Here is a 20,815-nt window from a genome sequence, read left to right as displayed (position 1 = left end):
TATATGGACCACGACTTCTTTTTTTTTTTTTTTTAAGATTTTTATTTATTTATTTTGACAGAGACAGCCAGCGAGAGAGGGAACACAGGCAGGGGGAGTGGGAGAGGAAGAAGCAGGCTCCTGGGGAGGAGCCTGATGTGGGCTCGATCCAAGTAGGATCCACCTGAGCCGAAGGCAGGCACTTGCGACTTCATGCAGGCGCCCCTGGATCACAACTTCTTAATCAGTCATCTGTTGGGCATCCGTTCCTTCTGATTTAGCTATTGTGGACAATGCTGCCTATGAACATTGGGGTACATATGGCCCTTCTCTTCACTACGTCATATCTTTGGGGTAAATACCCAGTGCAATGGCTAGATCATGGGTAACTCAATTTTTAACTTTTTAAGGGACATACACACTGCTTTCCAGAGTGGCTGTAACTGCATTCCACCAACAATGTAGGGATACCCGCTACTACATCTCAACAATTGTTGTTTCTTGCCTTGTCAATTTTTGCCATTCTAACTGGCGTAGGTGGTATCTTAGGTGTGGTTTGATTTGAATTTCCTGATGGCTAATGATTTTGAACATTTTTTCATGTGTCTGTTTAGCCATTTGTATATCATCATTGGAAAGGGTGATGCGCTGCTATCTTCTGCCCATTTTATGGTTTATTTGTTTCTCACATATTGAGTTTGAGAAGTTCTTTGTAGATCTTGGATACCAGTCTTTTATCTGTAGCATCATTTGCAAATATGTTCTCCCATTCCATGGGCGGCTCTTAGTTTTTGACTGTTTCCTTGGCTGTGCAGAAACTTTTATCTTGATGAAGTCCCAGTTGTTTATCTTGTTTCTCTTGCCTTTGGAGATGTGTCATGAAAAAGGTTGCTTTGGCCACGATGTCATAGGGTTGCTGCCTATGTTCTCCTCTAGGATTTTAGTGGATTCCTGTCTCACATGAGGTCTTTCATCCCATTTGGAGTTTATTTTGTGTATGGTGTGAGAGAATTGATTGATTTCATTATTTTGCATCTTAGCTGTCCAATTTTCCCAGCACCATTTATTGAAGAGACTGTCTTTCCACCAGATGTTTCCTGCTTTATCAAGAATTAGTTGCCCAAGAGCCGAGGGTCCATTGCGGTTCTCTATTCTGTTCCATTGGTCTATGTGTGTTTTGTGCCAGTACCATGCTGTCTTTGTGATCTGGCTTTGTAGTACAGCTTTCGGGGAAATCAGCATTGCGATGCCCCAGCTTTGTTTTTCCTTTTCAACAGTTCCTTGGCGATTCGGGGCCTTTTCTGGTTCCATACAGTTTAAGGACTATTTGTTTCCAGTTCTTTGAAAAATGTCACTGGTATTTTTGATCAGGATAGCATTGAAAGTGTAGATTGCTCTGGGTATACGGACATTTTAACTATGTTAATTCTTCCGATCCATGAGCATGGAATCTTTTCCATCTTTTTGTATCTTCCTCAATGTCTTTCAGAGTGATTTATAGTTTCTAGAACACTAGACCTTTGCTCATATACAAGTTATTCAAGGTAATATATGGTTTTGGTGCTATTAACAATGGGATGGATTCCTAATTTCTCTTTCTTCAGTCTCATTATTACGTGTATAGAAAATACCGCTGATTTCTGAGCATTGATTTTGTATCCCGCCACATTGCAGATTGCTCTATAACTTCTAATAGTTTGGGGTGGATTCTTTTGGGTTTTCCGCATGACCATCATGTCATCTCACGAAGGGAACATTTGACTTCTTCTTTGCGATTTGGATACCTTTTGCTCCCCCTTTTTTGTTTGTCTGATTATATTTTGGACTTCTAGTATGTTGAATAATAGTTGCAGTGAGCATCCTTGTGCATGTTCCTGATCTTGGGGAAAGGCTTCCAGCTTTCCCCGTGAAATGATGTTTGCTGCTGGCTTTTGTAGATGGTTTTTATGAGATTGGGAATGCTTACCCTCATCCTACACTCTGGGGTTTAATCAGGAAAGGATGCTGTATTTTGTCAAATGCTTTTCTGCATCTATTGAAGAATCATGATTTTGATTTTCTTTCTGGATAAATCTAAGACACCGATTGATTTGCAATGTTTGAACCACCCTTGCATCGGGATGAATCCACTTGGTCACTGATGGATAATCACTTTTAATATTGCTGTTTAGGATTCTATTAGCCAGGATCTTGTTTGAGGATTTTTGGCATCATTCATTAGGGGAATCAGTCTGTAATTCTCACTTTTTGATGGGAGGTCTTTGCTGGTTTTAGGGATCAAGGTAATATTGGCCTCATAGAATGAGTTGGTAGCTTTTCTTCTGTTTCTATTTTTGAAATAGCTTTAGGAGAATAAGTATTCTTCTTCTTTGAATGTTTGTTAGGAATTCCCCAGGAAAACATCTGGTATGAGTTTTGTTATTTGGAAGGTTGTTTATCACTGACTCAATCTCTTCATAATTAATTGGCCTGTTTAAAAATCAATTTCTTCCTGTTTCAGTCTTGGTAGTTTATAGGTTTCAGGAAGGCTTCCGTCTCTTCAGATTGCTTAATTTATTGGCATATAGCTGTTGATAAAAATTTCTAATAATAACTTCAATTTCATTGGTGTTGGTTTAACTGACCTCTCCTTTTTCATTCATTATTTTATTAATTTGGGTCCTTTCTCTATTCTTTTGGATAAGTCTTGCCAGCAGTTTGTCAATTTTATTGATTCTCTCAAAGAACCAGCTTCTAGTCCTGTTGATCTGCTCTACTGTACTTCTGGTTTCTAATTCATTGATTTCTGCTCTAATCTTGGTCAGCTGCTTCCTTGTGCATGGATTAGGCCTGTCCCTCTGTTGTTGTTCCAGCTTCTTGAGGTGAGAATATCAAAACTACATTTTAGATTTTTCTATTCTTTTGAGTGAGGCTTGGATGGCTATGTATTTTCCCCCTTAGGACTGCCTTTGCAGTATCCCATAGGGTTTGGACTGTTGTGTTTTCATTCTCGTTGGTCTCCATAAATTGTTTAAATTGATTTTTGATTTCCTCGTTTATCGAGTCATTCCTGAGCAGGATGGTTCTTAGTCTCCAAGTGTTTGAGTTTCTTCCAAATTTTTCCTTGTGGTTGAGTTCCAATTTCAAAGCGTTGTGGTCCGAGAATATACAGGGAATAATTTCAGTCTCTTGGTATCGGTTGAGACCTGTTTTGTGTCCCAGAACACGGTCTGTTCTTGAGAATGTTCCATGGTCATCAGAATAGAATGAGTATTCTTTGGTTCTGGGGTGTAGTATTCTATATATATCTATGAGGTCCAACTCGACTATGGCATTCAAAGCCCTTGTTTCTTTGTCGATTTTTTGCATGGGTTTTCTGTCTATTTCTGATAGTGGAGTGTTGAGGTCCCCTACTATTAATGTATTTTTATCTATATGTCTCTTTATTCTGGTTAAGAGTTGGCTTGTGCTTCTTGCTTCTCCCCTGTTGGGGGCATATATATTTATAATTGTCATATCCACTTGTTGTATACATCCTTTAAGAATAATATAGTGCCCTTCTGTGTCTCTAACTATAGTCTTTAGTTTAAAATCCAACCTGTCTGATATGAGAATTGCTACCCCAGCTTTCTTTTGAGGTCCATTGGCGTGAAAGATGGTATTCCATCCCTTTACTTTCAGTCTGAATGTATCTTTAGGTTCAAAATGAGTCTCTTTAGACAGCAAATGGATGATCATGTCTTTTATCAATCTCAACCCTGTGTCATATTTGTGGAGCATTTAGGCCATTTACGTTGAGACTGAATATTAGAGATGTGATTTTAATGATGCCATGTTGCCAGTAAAGTCTTTATTTCTCCGATTCTGACTTCTGTTGCCTTGTCGCTCTTGGGGCCTTTTTACCTTTATAGAACCCCTTAATATCTCCTGTAGGCTGGTTTCGTGGTTACAAATTGGTCAATGACTGGTGATTCTGGAAAGGTCTTTATTCTAAATAAATTCTATGACGGCCTTGCTGGATAAAGGATCTTGGCGACATATTTTCTCTGAAAGAGCTTCTAAAAATGCCCCCCAACCCTTTCTCTCTATTCTGGTCTGTGTAGACAGGTCTGACGTAATTCTGAGTTCTTTGCCTGTACGTGATTTGGAACTTACCTGAGCGCTTTCAATACTGTATCCTTGGATCTAATAGTTGCGAAATGCTATGACATGACGTGGCATAGGGTTTGTTAGTTGGTTAGAGGGAGGTCCTCTCTCGCCTCTTACTTTTTACGAATGTTTGTTTCCCTTGCTAGAGGGAAGTATTCAGCTACAATTTGTTCAAATATCTCTTCTAGACCTCTGTTTTCTCCACCCCTTGGGGATCCACGAGTGATTCTGGCCTGGAACATTTCATTGAATCAGTAATCTCCAACTATCATTCTTGAGCGTGGATTTTAAGTCAGATTCTATTTTAGCTTTCTCTTCTACTAACCCATCCTCCAATTTGCTGATTCGTTCTTTGTCACATTCACCCTGGCCGTCAGAGCCTCTAGTTTTGACTGCATTTGGCTCATAGAATTTTTAATTTCTCACTGATTAGCTCTCATTTCTGACCCTTAGAGATCTATGTTCTCTTAACATTTTACGTTAATACTTTTCAAGTCTACACTTATCTTGACCATTGTTATCTGAATTCCATTACTGTCAAATTTGGTTATATCCATATCCATGTAGTTCTGTGCTAGAGGCTTACAGACTCAATTTTTTGCTGGGGCTTATTTCTCCTTCTCGTCATTCTGATGAGGGAGGTTGCGAGTTTTCCAGAGCCCAAATTATTAGGACCCAGAGTTGTGTCCCCCTTGTTTTATAGGGATTCTTAGGGATGTGGGCTTCTTGATTTTTCAGCCTGCCTTCTGGGGGAGGGGCCTGCCACACTGATACTCAGACAACCCTGTTTGGGTAGAGTCTCCATGTCCCCTGTGAGGGGGGATGGGAATGGGCACGCTGTGAGCTGGTATTTCCAGGCTTTTGTTCTCTGGCGGCTTTCCCTGGTGGTTTGCTGTGCCTCTTCTGAGAGTCAGAGCAGCAGTGGCCGAATCTCAGCCTCTGTCTCAGAGCAGAGGGATCGCGGACCATTCTCCACTGATGTTCTGGCCACTTTAACTCTGTTTCTGTTGGTGCTGCTCAACCCTGCAGCGTCCCGGGATGTGCGCCCCACACCCAGCGTCCCAGACCTCACTTCCAGGGCTGGTGCATCTCTGTCCTTTGTGTTTCTAACACCGCCAGCCGCCCCCGCGCGCTCCCGGAGGTCCCGGTCTCAGTCTGGTTCCAGTGAGCGCACCGGAGCTCTGTGAGAAGTCTGGAGGTGCGTGTTCCCCGGCTCAGGGTCTCAGTCTGCTCTCTTGCGGGTGCTGGTCCGCGAGCCCACCCGCTCCCCTGTGCAGGTGGCTACCGTTTCCCGGTGCCCCAACGCGGCGGCTCCCTCCCCCTTCCGTTTATCTTCCGATATCTGTGCCCCGTTTCTCGGCTCCTCGCTTCGTACCTCAATACTCAGCACTGGAGATGTTCATTTGTAGAGATCCAGATGTATCTTCCTGTGTCTCAGGCTGATTCCGTGGATGTTCAGGCTGGTCTGGTACCTATCCAGCTCGACTCAGGGGACTGGCTGAAAAAGGGGTCCCCTACTCCTCCACCATCTTAACTCCCTCCGTAATTGACATCTATAGACTCCTTCGCTCAACAGCAGAATGCACATTTTTCTCAAGCTCACATGGACCAATCATCAAAATAGAGCACTTTATGGGCCATAAATACACCTAAACAAATTTAAAAGAAAGCATACAAGTATGTTGTCAGACCACAATGGAATTATGCTACAAATCAATAACAAACATAGCTTGAAAATCTGAAAGTACTGCACATTAAATATATTTCTAAATATGAATTGAAAGTACTTTCAATAAAACTTTAAAATATTTTGAACAAAATAAAATGAAAATAGAACATCAAAATCTGTGGGTTGTAGTAAAAGCAGTGCCTAGAGGGAAATGTATAGTATTGAATGCATGTATTAGAGGAAAGATCTCAAATCAATCTAGCTTTCAACTTAGGAAAATAGGGGAAAAGCAGGCCAAATTAAATCCAAAGTAGGTACAAGAAAAGAAATAAAAAAAATTAGAGCATAAATCAGTGAAATAAAAAACAGGATATCAACAGAAAAAAAAATCAAAACCCAAAAGCTGGTTTCAAAACATCAGTAAAATTGAGAAGACTCTAGCCAGGCTAACTAGAAAAAGAAGACATAAATTAGAAATAACAGAAATAAAAAACAGGCAATAGTCATAGTGTCCATGGACATTAAAAGGATAATAAAGGAATATTATCAACAATTTTGTGCCCACAAATTTGATAACCAAGATAAAATATACCAGTTCCTCAAAAGACACAATCTGCCAAAACTCACACAGGAAATAGTCTGAATAGGCCTAATTCTAGTAATGAAATTGAACCACTAATTAATAACCTTCCAAAATAGAAAGCACCAGGGCCAAATGTTTTCACTGGTGAATTCTACCAAACATTTAAGGAAGATTTGATACCAATTCACTACAATCTCTTCCAAAAGATAGGAGCAGAGGCAATACTTTGTAAGTCATTCTATGAGGCCATCATCCCTTTAATACCAAACCAGACAAAGGCATTACAAGAAAAGTGCTGGTCTCTTACAAACATTGATGCAATAATCCTCAGCAAAATTTGAATTAAAAAATGTATACATCATGACCAAGTGGGATTTATTCCAGATATGCAAAGCCATTTTAATTTTCCAAAATAAATATAGTCCATCATATCAACAGACTAAAGAAGAATCACATGATCATAAAAGTTGTGGAAAAAGCATTTGATAAAACAACATCCATTTATGAAAAATCTCAAGAAACTAAGAATAGAGGGTAACTTCCTCAACTTGATAAAGAACATCTACAAAAAACAAACCCTACAGCTAACAGCATACTAAATAGAGACTAGAAGCTTTTCTATTAAGAACAGAAGGCAAGGATGTCTCTTCTCATTGCTTTCTTCCTTTTCAAACATACTAGAAGTACTAGCTAATGCAATAACAGAAGATAATGAAATAAAAATCATACAGACTAGGGAGGAAGAAATAAAACTGTCTTTGTAGATGACATGATCATCTATGTAAAAAATCCAAAGAATTGACAAAAAACTCCTAGATAATAAGTGATTATACTAAGGTTGCAGGATTCAAGGTTCATATACAAAAGTCAATTGCTTTCCTATATACTAGCAAAGAATAGGAATTTGAAATTAAAAACAATACCATTTAACATTAGCATCCAAACAGTGAAATACTTTGGTATAAATCTAACAAAATATGTATAAGATCTACATGATGAAAAAGACAAATCTCTGATAAGAGAAACCAATAGCTAAATAAAATGGAGACTGATTCTATGTTCATTGGTAAGATATCAATCAACAGTCAAGATGTCAGTTCTTCCTCAACTTAATCTCTAGATTCAACATAATCCCAATCAAAATTCTAGAAAATTTTGTGGATATTGACAAACTGATTCTAAAATCTGTAAGGAAAAGCAAAAGACTCAGAATCCCTGACACAATGTTGAAGGAGAAAGACAAAGTTGAGGACTAATGCTATCTACTTTCAAGAGTTAAATAATGCTGCAGTAATCAAGAGAGTGTGGTATTAGGGAAAGAATAGAGGAGTCAATAGGACAGAATAGAGGCCGCAGAAATAGACCCACGCAAATACAGTCAACTGATCCTTGACAAAGGAGCAAAGACAATGCACCGGAGAAAGGATGGTCTTTTCAACAAATTGTGTTGGAGCAACTAGATATCCATATGTAAAATAATAATAATAATAATAATAATAATAATAATAAAATCCAGACCTTAAACCTTCCACAAATATTAACTCAAAATGAACCATATACCTAAATGTAAAATACAAAACTATGAAACACATAGACAATAATAGAGGAGATAGTTTAGATGATTTTGGATCTGGTGTTGACCTTTTAGGTACAATACCAAAGTCATGGTCTATGAAATAAGGAGGGTCTCATTAAAATTTAAAAATGCTGTTCTGTGAAATACACTGGCAAAAAAATGAGAAGATAAGCCATGACTGGGAGAAAATATATGCAGAAGAAGACTTATCTGATAAAGGACTTACAAAAATTTTTACAAAGATCTCTTAGAATTCAACATAAAAAACCTAGCCCAATTAAAAAATGGTCAAGAGATCTAAACCATCTCACCTAGGAAGATAAACAGATGGTAAATAAATATTTGAAGAGATGCTTAACATTATATGTCAGTAGGGAATTGAAAATATAAAACAATGAGATACTACTGCACTCCTATTAGAAAATCTAGAATTCAAAACCCTGAAAACAAACGTGAGAATGAGGAGCAATAGGAACTGTCATTCATTAATGGTAGGAATGCAAAATGGTACAGACACTTTTAAAGACTGTTTGGCAGTTTCTTACAAAACTAGACCTCTACATGCTCCTAGGTACCTACCAAATGAGTTGAAAACATGGCCACACAAAAACCTGTACTCAGATGTTTTTGAGAGTCTATTTATAATTGCCAAAACTTGGGGAAGGAACTAGGATGTCCTCCAGTAGACGAATGGGTAAATTGCAGTACTTTAAGACAATGAAATATTCTGTGCCAAAAATAAGCTATCAAGGCATGAAAAGACATGAAAGACAGGAAGAACCCTAAATGCATATTATTAAGTGAAAAAGCCAATCTGAGAAGGTTATATACTGTATGATTCCAACTGTATGACATTCTGGAAAAGGCAAAACTATTGAGACAGTGAAAAGATCAGTGGTTGCCAAGGACTTTGTGGGGATGATTAGAAGGAGCACGGGATTTTTATGACAGTGAAACTATTTTGTATGATACTATGACGGGAGATAAATGTTCTTATACATTTGTATCCATAGAATATACAACCAAGAGTGAACCCTAGTATAAACTGTGGACTTTGGTGATAATGAGGCGTCAATGTTAGTTCATCAGTTGTGACAAATGTACCATTGTAGTACAGTATACTGATGTTTGGAAAGGCTGTGTGTGTGCACGCGCGCGTGTGTGTGTAGGTAGGTAGGTAGGGGGGAGGGTATATATGGGAACTTTATTTTCCATTCAATTTCGTGAACTTAAAACTGCTCTAAAAAATAAAGTCTAAAAAAAAAAAGGTGGAGGATGGGAAGAGGACAGAGAGTATGCAAATTACAAATGAGATTCATAGGGTTGCATCCAGTTGTAGTTTGGTGATTTGCATGGCTATATAGCATTTCATCCTGGGAATATACCACAATTTATTTAACTATTCTACCATTGATAGATATTAAAATTATTTCGTTTTGAGTTTCTATGAATATTTTTAATGTGTCTTTTAATAAACATGTATGTGCATGTCTGTTGAATATATACCTAAGAATGAAATTATTGTAGAATATACGTATGTTCAGCTTTAATAGATACTGCTGAACAATTTTCCAAAGTGGTTGAATTACTTTACATATCTACCAGTAAATGTGTAAGAATTCCAATAGCTCCACATTTTGTCTGACACAGTATTATTTTTTTCATTTTAGCCGTTCTAGTAGGTGTATAGCTAGCCTCTGAAATTTTGAGACACCATTTTTCTCAGAAATCCTCTAGTTGTTACCTGTTTTGGTGGGTGTTAAATCAACTCCTGTGCTTTCTCCAGGAAATTATGGCAGTACTCTGATGCCCCGAGTGGCAAAAAGCAGCCTCAAAGTATCATCTCTTTATGATTTTGCACTATTTTGCTCCTGGCTGTACAGGTGACTTATAAGCCCTCACATGCAGTTACTGAGCAACTCTCAGAGTTACCCTGGATAACATGCTAACATTCCCAGACACTGCATGTTGAATCCTACCATGCTAGCAGTGAGCATGGTTAGTCCCTCTTCTGCACAGAAAAAAAGGCGTTTCATTTTGCAATCAATATTGTTAAACTCATGCCACTTTTTAAAGTTTATTTTGTTTGGATAATGTCTGTTAAAAACTTACTAATTGCCTTCACCAAAATGTAATCTTAAAATGACATTTCTGCATTTCTCTAGTGTGACTTTCCTATTTTAAAATGTTCACTTCTTTTCCTCACAAGCAGCAGTCTTCTGACTCATTACATTCTAATGTTGAGAAAAACAAGAAATAAATATTTTTGTGATCTGAGAAAAATATTGTAAAAATAGAAAAAAACGCAGTGAAGTCTCATCACCAACTAGGGCAGATACCGAGGCGTTGGTGGAAAAGACATTCGTTTGTCTGAGTTGGTCCCTTCAGATCTCTGGATTACCTGGGTTAATGTTATCTGAGATTTATCGGAAACACATTTTCTACCCTGGTCTCTATGCATAGCTGCCTAGACGTTCCAATATGGTTCTCCACTGCTCATGAACAGTGCTCCCTAGCATAATGGACTCTGTGCTAAGATCCATGCGAGGGTATGTGAGGACTCTTAGACTCTTCTAGGGTTTTAGAAAACAGTATCCTTAAACATGCATCATTACCAAGCTATCTTTCACAAAACATCTTTTGGAGGGGAGGTCTCTTTCTACTTTGTGGCCTCTCTTTGCACTCTTGGTAGCCTTTACTTCCCATCCTGTTTACCTTCTGTATACCACTTATACATAAAAGAGTAGGAAATAATTAGCAATATTAGTAATGATACATATCATTAATTAGCCATTAGTATATGGTAGGCAGTATTATTAAGCACTTAATATGCATTATCTCATCTAATTCCCACCACAGGAAATAAGTTCTATTATTCCCAGTTTACAGATGCTGACACTGAGGTTCACAGAGGTTAAGTGATGACTGTGTGGGCTCAGGGTAAGAAAGTAGAGGAAACTGATTGAGATTACAGGCCTGTGTGTTTCAAAAGTGCCAAGAGGCTTAAAGTAAATTTCCAGCTTAGATTTAGAAATTAAAAAAAAAACAAAAAAACGGGCTTATGAGGAATCACCTTTACGTAACTTGCCCATCAGCTATTGTGTGGCATGTGTGTGTGTGTGCAGATGCACGCATGTGGGCATATTAAAAGACACGTATGAATATTATTGCATATAAGCTTTCAGGGTCAATGCAGATATGTTATGTCAAAATCATTGAAGTAAAATCCAGTCCCCTCAATCTGAGTTAATTCAGTGACATTCTGCGTTGCTCTGCCCCCATCTACATTTCTTCGTCTAAAAATCAGAGATTTGAATACTCTTATCAGCACCTTTCCCTATACCTGGAAACAGTTAGCTGGGATGGTGGGTAGCGCTCACAGTCTTTGTTTCTTAGAAGGCCTTTCTGCTGTCATAAAGTATGTCACAATATTGCAAAAACCAGGCCCGTTTGCAGCCAAAACTTTGAAACAAACGGAGGTTTTTAATACAGCAGGATATATAGGCCAGGTTATGTATGTCATTAAGCAACATTCGATGGGGTCTGATTTGCTTTTGTATTTTAGCCCGGACTTACCTCTGGGCTTTATTTCAGCCTGGTCAGAACTTCCAGGTGCGGAGAACAAGGCAGCTGCCTAACTTTGAATTTCCCCAGCACCCCTGAGCCCTCTACACCTGTCCCCCACCTTTCACGAAATTAGCAAGACCAAATAAAACCACACGTGACCCACGTCTTCAGCATGACCAGAAGACAGAAAACAAATTCTAAAGGAATTTCCACGGCTCACTGTTGCTACAGGTCTGTGAGTGTGGAGACTAGGGGATGGGAGGATTAAGAAGCACAGATAAACGTACCCCAACAAGAGGAAATTCAGCAGTAAATGCCAAAAATACTGAATCCAAGTAAAGATTTGATAGGTCATCAGAGTGGCTATGGGGAAGATGACTTTCCAGAAACAAGGAAGATCTGTATGTACACATTGAAAGGGCCCACGGGTACCCAGGAAAAGTGATCAGAGTAACTGACTTGGAAGACCATAGCAAAACTATGAGACTTAAAGATTTGAAGAAGTTCTTAAAGCCCCCAGCCAAACGATAGTTTACAAAGACAAGAGACTGAGAGACATCAGAGTTCTCAAAAACAACATGGAAAGCACAGCAACAGCAGAACATCATTTTCAAGAAACCTAGTGTGAGCCGTGATTATTACATACATGCAAGCTGTTCTTCAAGTTCAAGGCTACAAGCAGTTTTGCATGTGCAAGATCTTGGGTGATACCATAAACATGAGTCCTTCCTGAAGAATGTCATAGACGGTGCATACTAGTCAGTCAAAAGATGATTGAAAAAACAAATACCAACTGAGGATTTTGGATATTTAATTGTAGAATTGAGATTAGAACAAGGATGGAGTGAGGGTAAAGAAGAATATGCAACTATTAAATGCTCTGGCAAAGTAGAAAGGATGCAATCCAAAAAAGGGGAGAGGGGGTGCAAATCAACGCAACAGATACCACTTCCCACCCAGTAGGATGGCTGTAATAAAAAAGACAACTAATAGTGCACACTGGTGAGGACGTGAAGACACTGGAATGCTCAAATTGCTGGTGGGAATGTAAAATGGTGCAGATGCTTTGGAGGAGTCTAGAAGTTCCAAAATGTTAAACATAGACCTACTAGATGACCCAACTCCTAGATATGTACCCAAGGGAAATGAAAACATGTGTCTACATAAAAACTTGTACATTAATATTCATGTAGCATTATTAATAATAGCTAAAAGTGCAAATAATGAACTAATCATCAATTAATGAATAAATAGAATGTGATGTACCCACAAAATGCAATAGTATTTGGCAATAAATAAGAAAGAATACTGACTATATTACAACATGGGTAAACACTGAAAGCATACTAAATGAAACAAGCCAGTCACAAAAGGCCACAAATTATATGACTCCATCTACATGAAATGTCCAGTAGAGGGAACACTGTAGAGACAGGAAGTGGATTAATGCTTGCCTGGGCTGGGAGAAGGGGGGGAAAGGGAAAGTGATTGCTAATTGGTACAGGATTCCTTTTTGGAGTGATGAAAATTTCTTAAAATTGATTGTGGGGGTGCTTCTGCAACTCTATGAATATCCTAAAAATCGTTGAATTGTGTACTTTAAGTGGATGAATTGTGGTATGTGAGTTAGATCTTGATAAAATTGTTGAGAAGGGAGAGAGAGGAAAAGAGAGGTAGTTGTGCCGAAGACAGTTGAAAGATACCACTTAAAAGCAACATACCATATATATATGTGTGTGTGTATACATATATATACATACACATATATACATACATATACATACATATGTATATATAATGGAATATATAATGGAATATTACTGGGTCATCAAAAAGAATGAAATCTTGCCATTTGCAATGGTGTGGGTGGAACTAGAGGGTATTATGCTAAGTGAAACAAGCCAGTTAGAAAAGACAACATATGATTCCAGTCATATGTGGAATTTAAGAAACAAAACAAATGAACATAGGGGAAGGGAAGGAAAAATAAAATAAGGTGAAAATAGAGACGGAGGCAAACCACAAGAGATGCTGAATTCTAGGAAACAAACAGGGTTGCTGGAGGGAAGGTGAGTGGGAGGGTGGGAGGGATAATTGGGTGACGGGCATTAAGGAGGGCATGTGATGTAATGAGCACCGGGTATTACATGCAAATGATGAACCACTAAATTCCACCCCTGAAACTAACAGAGTATATGTTAACTAAATTGAATTTAAATAAAGAATTTTAAAAATTTTAGTGAAAAAAATACCTGTGAGTTTGTGTGGAGCAAAACAAGTTGATGTTAAAGTTTTTATGAAAAAATTAATATGCAAGGATACCGAGGAGAGCATTGAAAGGGAAGAGCTATGAGAGGGGACTAGACTTATCAGACAGGTAATAAAATATAGTGAAAAAAATTTAAAGCTTTTATTATTATTATTAAGATTTTATTTATTTACTTGAGAGTGAGGGGCAGGGAGGGAGGGAGAAGCAGACTCTGCTACTGAGCAGGGAGCCTGACACAGAGCTCGATTCCAGGACTTCAGGATCGTGACCTGAGCTGAAGACAGACGCTTCACCATCTGAGCCACCCAGGCGCCCCAAGAGATGCTGAAATTTCACATGTGATACTGGTGCATGTATCGACAGACCAGCGGATTGGTATAGAAAATTCAGAAATTGCCTCACTTACATAGAAAAAATACATATGATACAGATAGTGTCTCAAATCACTAGGGAAAATATGGTCTTCTAAATAAATGGTGTTGAGACAAGTGGGCAGCTCTTTGAAAAAGTTAAAATTAGATCATAAGAATGAACTCAAAATCTAAATGTAAAAATTAAAACTATATGAATAATGAGAAGAAAACATAGGTGAGAAAACCTTTCTAACTATGACCAAAATAGCTAAATAGAATAATAGAAACATTAGCTAAAAATATAGACAATTGACAAAAAGATGTAAAATTGACCTCTGTAGATCTGGAAAGGATGTTTAGCTGTACTCATAAGAGAAATGCAAATTCAGGCTACAATGAGATATACTATTTTTCGCCCATCAGGTTTGCAAAATTTGAAAGTTTGACAATATGCTCCATTTGCAAGACTCTGGGGAAATGGGCACTCTCATACGTGACTGGTGAGAATGCAAAATGGTGCAAGACCTGCGGAGGGAAACGCAGCAGGATCTAACTAAACTTCATACGCATTTGCCCTTTAACCCAGCAGTCCCACTCCTAGGAATTTAAACTCAAGCTATGTTTCCAACATAATGAAAGTGCTCATGCACGAAGTTATTCATTACAGCGCTCTTTATAATGGCAAAGTATTGGAAACTCCAAAAGGCCCAAGCATAGGAAATTGATTGAATAAGCCAGGATATGTACGCACCACGGAGTGCCACGCAGCTATACATAAAAGCAGATGAAAACAAGGTCTTTAGGAACTGATGAATGATTCACAGGAGATCCACTGTTTGCTTATCTTTATAGAAGGAAGACAGTAAAGCTGGTTGAAGTGGTGGAGGTGGGGCAAGACGGTAGAAGGGATCACGATGGGGTAGACACTTTGCTACCTTTTCTGTATAGTTTTGACTTTTGGAAGCACATTTTGCGTATTCACAATGTAAAGTAAATAGGAAGGGGAAACGAAAAAGAACACTGGAAGCAAACAAGCATACAAAATTATATTTGCCTTGAGGTAGGGGAGAACTGCTTACAATTTCCGAACTCCTTTAAAAAAATTTTAGGTGAAGGGCGCCTGAGTGGCTCAGTCAGTTAAGCGTCTGCCTTCAGCTCTGGTCATGATCCCGGGGTCCTGGGATTGGGTCCCACGTTGGGCTCTCTGCTCAGCAGGGATCCTGCTTCTCCCTCTCCCTTTGCAGCTCCCCCTGCTTATGCTCTCTTTCAAATAAATAAATAAATAAATAAATAAATAAATAAATAAATAAAATATTTGAAAAGAATTTTAGATGAAATTCAGATAACACAAAATTAGCCATTTTATTTATTTTTTTAAAATGAACCATTTTAAAGTGACTATTTCATAATGTTGTGCAACTACCACCTCTATCTATTTCCAAAACATTTTCATCACCCCCACAAAAAACCTCATACCCGAAAAGGGCTTGCTCCCTATTTTGCCTTCTGGAAGCACGGCGACCACAAACCTGCCATCTGTCTCTATGGATCTGCCCACTGTGGATATTGCACGGAAATGCAATCGTACAATCCATGACTTCTGTGTCTGGCTTCTTTCACTTAGCATACTGTAATCTCTGAACTCTCTTTAGTGCTTGTTTTTTTTTTTTTTTTTTTTTTTTGGAGTGGTATAGGTGAAGAAGCAATTCTGAAATTATTCTATCAGTGTTACAAGGTTGAGCAAATACATAGCTGTGTTAAGGTTGGTTTCAGATCACAGGTTTTGTCTTTCCTTTTATGGCCACTGTCTCCAAAGTGAAGCGTTTGGAGCCTCTGCTCTGCCTCACTCTGTTGGTCCCGCGCGTGCACAGCTCGCAGGGCAGCCGGGGTTAATGTCAGCCATTCACGGACTTAGAGGACCCCTTCTCCCATCTCTCTGGGCTCCCCTCTTGTACGCTTCCTCACTTGTACACTTCCAGGAACCCCTTTTCTGATTTTTCTGGTTAGAAAGATGGATTTCTTTTGGAGTTTGTGAAATCATTTCCAGGGAGCATTGATAGCCAGACCACCTCTCAAATAGTGTGTCTGTGTGTGAGTGTGTGTGTGAGTGTGTGCGTGTGTGTGTGTTATGTTTCAGGCACTGTGTCTCCATGGTTTCTTTGAGTAAATGTGAAGGATGAATTCACCTTACCTACCTAGATTAATGAATGTTAGTTTAAGAGTTATTAACATCGGTGACAAATGTCTCCTTTACACCCAGGCACAGTGGCTGCGGCTCACCTATTATACCTGATGAATAGCCATCACTTGACATAACTGATTCCAGGTTTGCTTTGCCTTACGCTCTGGACAAAACAGGCAAGATAATCACCTGGATGTGGTGGGAGAGGGCACTTATGTGTGGGGACTGCCCTGGAGGACTGGAGGAGGTGATGACAAGGTTCCTGTATGGGCACCTCCCTCCACAGTCACACTGTAGTGGAAACACAAACATGTCCCACAGCGGGGGGGGGGGGGTGGTGGTGCGGGGGCAGCAGCAGGGAGCCAGAGAGAAGCCCAGGCTTCCCTTGCATCCTGAAGAAATTGCCGCCGACCCTGGCACAGTGCTCTCTTCTAGGTCTTGGCCGGGGGTGCAGAAGACAGCCGGCTTCATCTTTGAGGGACGGTGGCGAGACGCGCTAGTACTCTAGAGACAGAGAAGGGGGCCGTGGTGGGACCGCTTGCTCACGTCTGTGAGCACAGCAGGACTGACTGGCAGTTAGGGATGAGACGCATGGAAGGTGGGAAGTAAGCTAGCGTCGCCCAACAGCACGCTTGTCCTTGTTTTCTTTTGGCTTACAACCCCCTTCAGTTACAGCGTGATCCCGAAGGGCTCCGGCACAGGTACGAGAAAGTGGAGGAATTAAATAATGGCTCAGAGGGAGCAATAGAATTTTTTTCTAGTGACTGCCCTCCCACCACCCCCGTGTCGACAATACAGGGACTTGACAGATGTCTGTCATTCGCCGCAGCACTCGGTTCCAGCTGTGCACGTGGCATGGGCAGCAGTGGGAACATGGTGTTCCCCACCAGCTCATCGTGTTCCGATGGATGAGAATGTGTGTTTAAGTACAGTCTGTGTGCGTGGGTGTGTGGCCTATGTTTGTGTGTCCAAACTTCTATTTGTGACGGTTATATCACAGCCTAGGAGCTCAAGCTAATGAGACATGTGGTTTATTTTCCTTAGTCAAGCCTTAGAAAGAAAGAAGAAAGAAAGAAAGAAAGAAAGAAAGAAAGAAAGAAAGAAAGAAAGAAAGAAAGAAAGAAAAGAGAGAAAGAAAGAAAGAAAAAGAAGGGAGGGAGGAAGGGAGGAAGGAAGGAAGAAGGAAAAGAAAAGGTAAGCTATTAGTAACACCTCCTATCCAGTTCCCTCGCTCCCTTTAGATGAGTGTTGAGCGTGCTTCTTAGCACCCGCCGAGCAACCCTTCAAATACACAGGCTGCCTCCCACCACAGACCTGACGAATCGTAACTGCGTGGTGAGCATTGATAAGCGCATTTGACCTTCCCCGGCAACACTGATATACAGGCCTGGTTAAGAAGTATTGTCTTTGTGGGTGTCTCTCTGCTTAGTGCTGTCTCATTCAGCTAGTCCAGCACTAAATCTTCTAGCAAAAAATCATGGTGCCCACTTAGCTTTTTAAGCTCAGATAGACGGACCCTGTGTGTCAAACTAAGGAGGGACGCCTCCGGTGACAAGGTATGCGTACAAGAAGGAGGAGCTCTGCGGGCGAAGGGCTCTGGATACAGCCCTGGACAGGATCCTCGGAGGTACCTCGCCAAAGCCAGCTAATTGTTGGGTACTGGTCTCAGAGACCTCGGTTCCTTGAAAGACCTATTTTGATTTTAGTAGAAAAGACTCCAAACCCAGGAATCAAAGAACTGATTGGCTGCTTGGGAAGCATTTAGAAAATGCGACAAGAGAGGTCATACACAAGCTAGCAGCAGAGATCCAAGAAAAGAAAGTACTGCGGCCTGTGTTTTCACTTTCCGTCTTGCTTCTGAAATGAGCCGGGGAGGCCAGCAGCCTGTTCGCCTGGATACGGAGGTGGGCAGCCATGGCCGTCAGTACTCCCTCCCGAAGTTCTGCCTCGGGTTGGATTTTTGTCTCTCTCATCATTCATACTTGAGGTTAGGGGCTTGGATTTTTGTCTCTCTCATCATTCATACTTGAGGTTAGGGGCTTGGATTTTTGTCTCTCTCATCATTCATACTTGAGGTTAGGGGCTTGGATTTTTGTCTCTCTCATCATTCATACTTGAGGTTAGGGGCTCTGGGTTGCTGTGCAAAAATGAGTGTAATCACCTAGCCAACGGAGCCTCGTGCCTTCTTTCTGCCCCCTGCCGTGAGACTCAGAGCCGAGATTCCGAGCAGAAGATGGGAAGTGATGGGCTCAACAGAAGAAGGAAATTCTGTCTTCTCAGCTTCCTTTAGATTAGGACTGGTGGAGGAGGTCACCCGACTGGATCAGAGATTGGGAGATGAGAGCACTGAAGTCAAATGAGACTCTGGGAAATACTTTGAAAAAATACAGCCTTCCTGACTCTGCCCATCAGGGGCAGCGGCTTCAACGACTCTGTCACCCGTGCGCGCTGCAGACATCAGCGGGGGCTGAATGCCATGCTCATGGCCCTGCGTTTACCGCGAGCGCCTAGCCAGACCTGAGCCTGCACCCTGAGCCACGCAGAGAGCCGATCTGGGGAACTTGAACTTCCAGCTTAGGTAATTACCTAAGGTATTCTGTTTTATCAGTCCCTCAATAAGGCCACTTTTCTTTAACTTTTCTGTTAATCTCTCCTGTTACCAGTTCCTATCCTCCTGGGCTTACTCTTAACTGCCTGCTGATTTGAAAAGCGCAGATAGCACGGTACAAGCTGGTACTCCCGAAGTTGTTAAGATCTATTGTAGGAGAACCAGCATGCTGAGAAAAACGAGCCATTCACCTCACTCCATGCTATTCCCGTCAGAAAGAACAGGGAAAAGATTCTCTCTTCTTTTGACCAGCACCCCCCTCCTTAACTGAAAGACGGTGTGTATGCATCTGAAATGCGGGCGGGGAGGGGGTGGAGTCTAGCTTTGCTGCCTCCACAAAGACAAAATGGTTCAGAGCGGGTTAGGACTGGGCAATCGTTAGGGTAGGCTCCAGGCCTCTCGGATCTTCGGGAGCTGTGGGCCATGTCTTAGCCAGGCAGGGATGCCGGTCCTGGGCTCTGATGCCTGCTGAGCCCTTCCCAAGAGGACCTTCTCAGCGAACTCCCACTCCCGACACACGAAGTATATGCTTTAGGAAGATTTCTGCAACGTGACAAAGTGCAATTTAAAATCTGGGTTCTCCTTTCCTGAGCTCGGACCCAAACTTGGCCTGAAATAGAAGGCGCTGTAGGCAAAGGACTGCAAACGCGGAAGAAAGCTCCCGGCGTGGCGGCCGTGACGACGAGCTGCCAGCAGGTGTCAGTGCGCCCTCGCTCAGTCGTGGCGCGTGGCCGCCGCCTCCAGGACCCCTCCTCACCGCGGTGTAAGGGGGCGCGGTCCAGACGCCCGGCCGTCGATGTCCCGCAGACTCCTCTGTGGCTCACACCACAAGTGGCCTCCTCTCCCCAGAGCGGAGCTCTGGACTCGGGCGGGTCCCACTCCCCGGGGGTACTTCCCATTCCGCCCCCTGGGTTCGATGCGAACCCGTGCCTTCCTTTCTCACCAGGACCCCACTCGCCTCGCGGCCAGGAGTACTTGCGGACGAGAGCGGCCTGGCCTAGGACCAGGCTGCTTCGGATGCTACTGGTACCGGTGGGTGCTGCTCCCGATTCGGGCCAGGGTCCCCAACTCTCTTTCCTCCCAGGACCCAGCTCGATGGGGGCACTCCCCCGGTGTCCGCTGCTTTCCGCTGGGCCGGCCCGGAGCTGCTCGGCCAATTCCCAGCAGGGGCCGCTCCCACTCCCCGGGCACGTTCTTTAAACCCCTCGCTCAACGTACCCATCTCTCCAAAGAGCCGGTCCCGCCAGGGGGGCAGCGCTCCCCAAGGTCCCACGCCGGGCGCGGACGCTAGACCCGCGAAGGGGAGGCGCAAGGGGCGGGGGAGGGTCGGTTTCCCACGTGGGGGCTGACGCCGGCTGCTCGGCAACGCCAGCTTGATCCTGGGGCTATAAAACCAGTCCACCGTGAACGCGGCGGAGCAGCAGCGGCTCCGGCTTCGGTGCAGACGCCCAGCAGCCGGCGCGCCGCCGCCCGGCCACCCCCAGCTCCTTCTCCCCCTAGCCCTGCCTTCCTGCCCCAACTCACGCTGCCCTCGGACCCCGGCCCGTCCGGCTGCACTCAGCGCCCTCAGCTCGCCAGGCCAACGCCCAGGAGACCCTGTGCCATGGCCGCGGCTCTTAGAAGGCCGATCGCCCACCTGCCCCGGCCCACTTGAGGACGGGGGCGTCTTCATGCGGCCCGCACACGACTCGCCCCGCCGCCGCCCCCGAGCTCCGCGCGCTGAGCCCCAGCCCCAGCCCGGCACGCAACTTTGGAAGTCCGGCGGCGCTCCGAGAGAGGCGGCAGAGTCCGCACCCTGGCCCCAGCCCGGGCCCGGCCGGCACCGCCGCGTCTGGGGGAAGCGAGAGAGTCGGTAATCTCTTCGGGGATGTAAGAAGACAGATATAGGACCCCAGGCCCGC

General features: G+C 42.4%; 1 long non-coding RNA gene across 1 annotated transcript in view; it reads right to left on the bottom strand.

Moving 5' to 3' along the window:
- Window positions 1-20,212, bottom strand: part of LOC103657032 — a 69,040-nt gene extending 48,828 nt beyond the window's left edge. The window contains exon 1 of the long non-coding RNA XR_005833226.1: window positions 20,133-20,212. This is a non-coding gene — a long non-coding RNA (uncharacterized LOC103657032). The remainder of the gene's footprint in view (window positions 1-20,132) is intronic.
- Window positions 20,213-20,815: the final 603 nt, after the last annotated feature.

This window comes from Ursus maritimus, unplaced genomic scaffold (genome assembly GCF_017311325.1).
Source record: "Ursus maritimus isolate PB19 unplaced genomic scaffold, ASM1731132v1 scaffold_7, whole genome shotgun sequence".
Taxonomy (NCBI): Eukaryota; Metazoa; Chordata; class Mammalia; order Carnivora; family Ursidae; genus Ursus; species Ursus maritimus.
The sequence above is the reverse complement of the archived record's forward strand: the minus strand, read 5'-3'. Positions and strand labels throughout refer to the sequence as shown.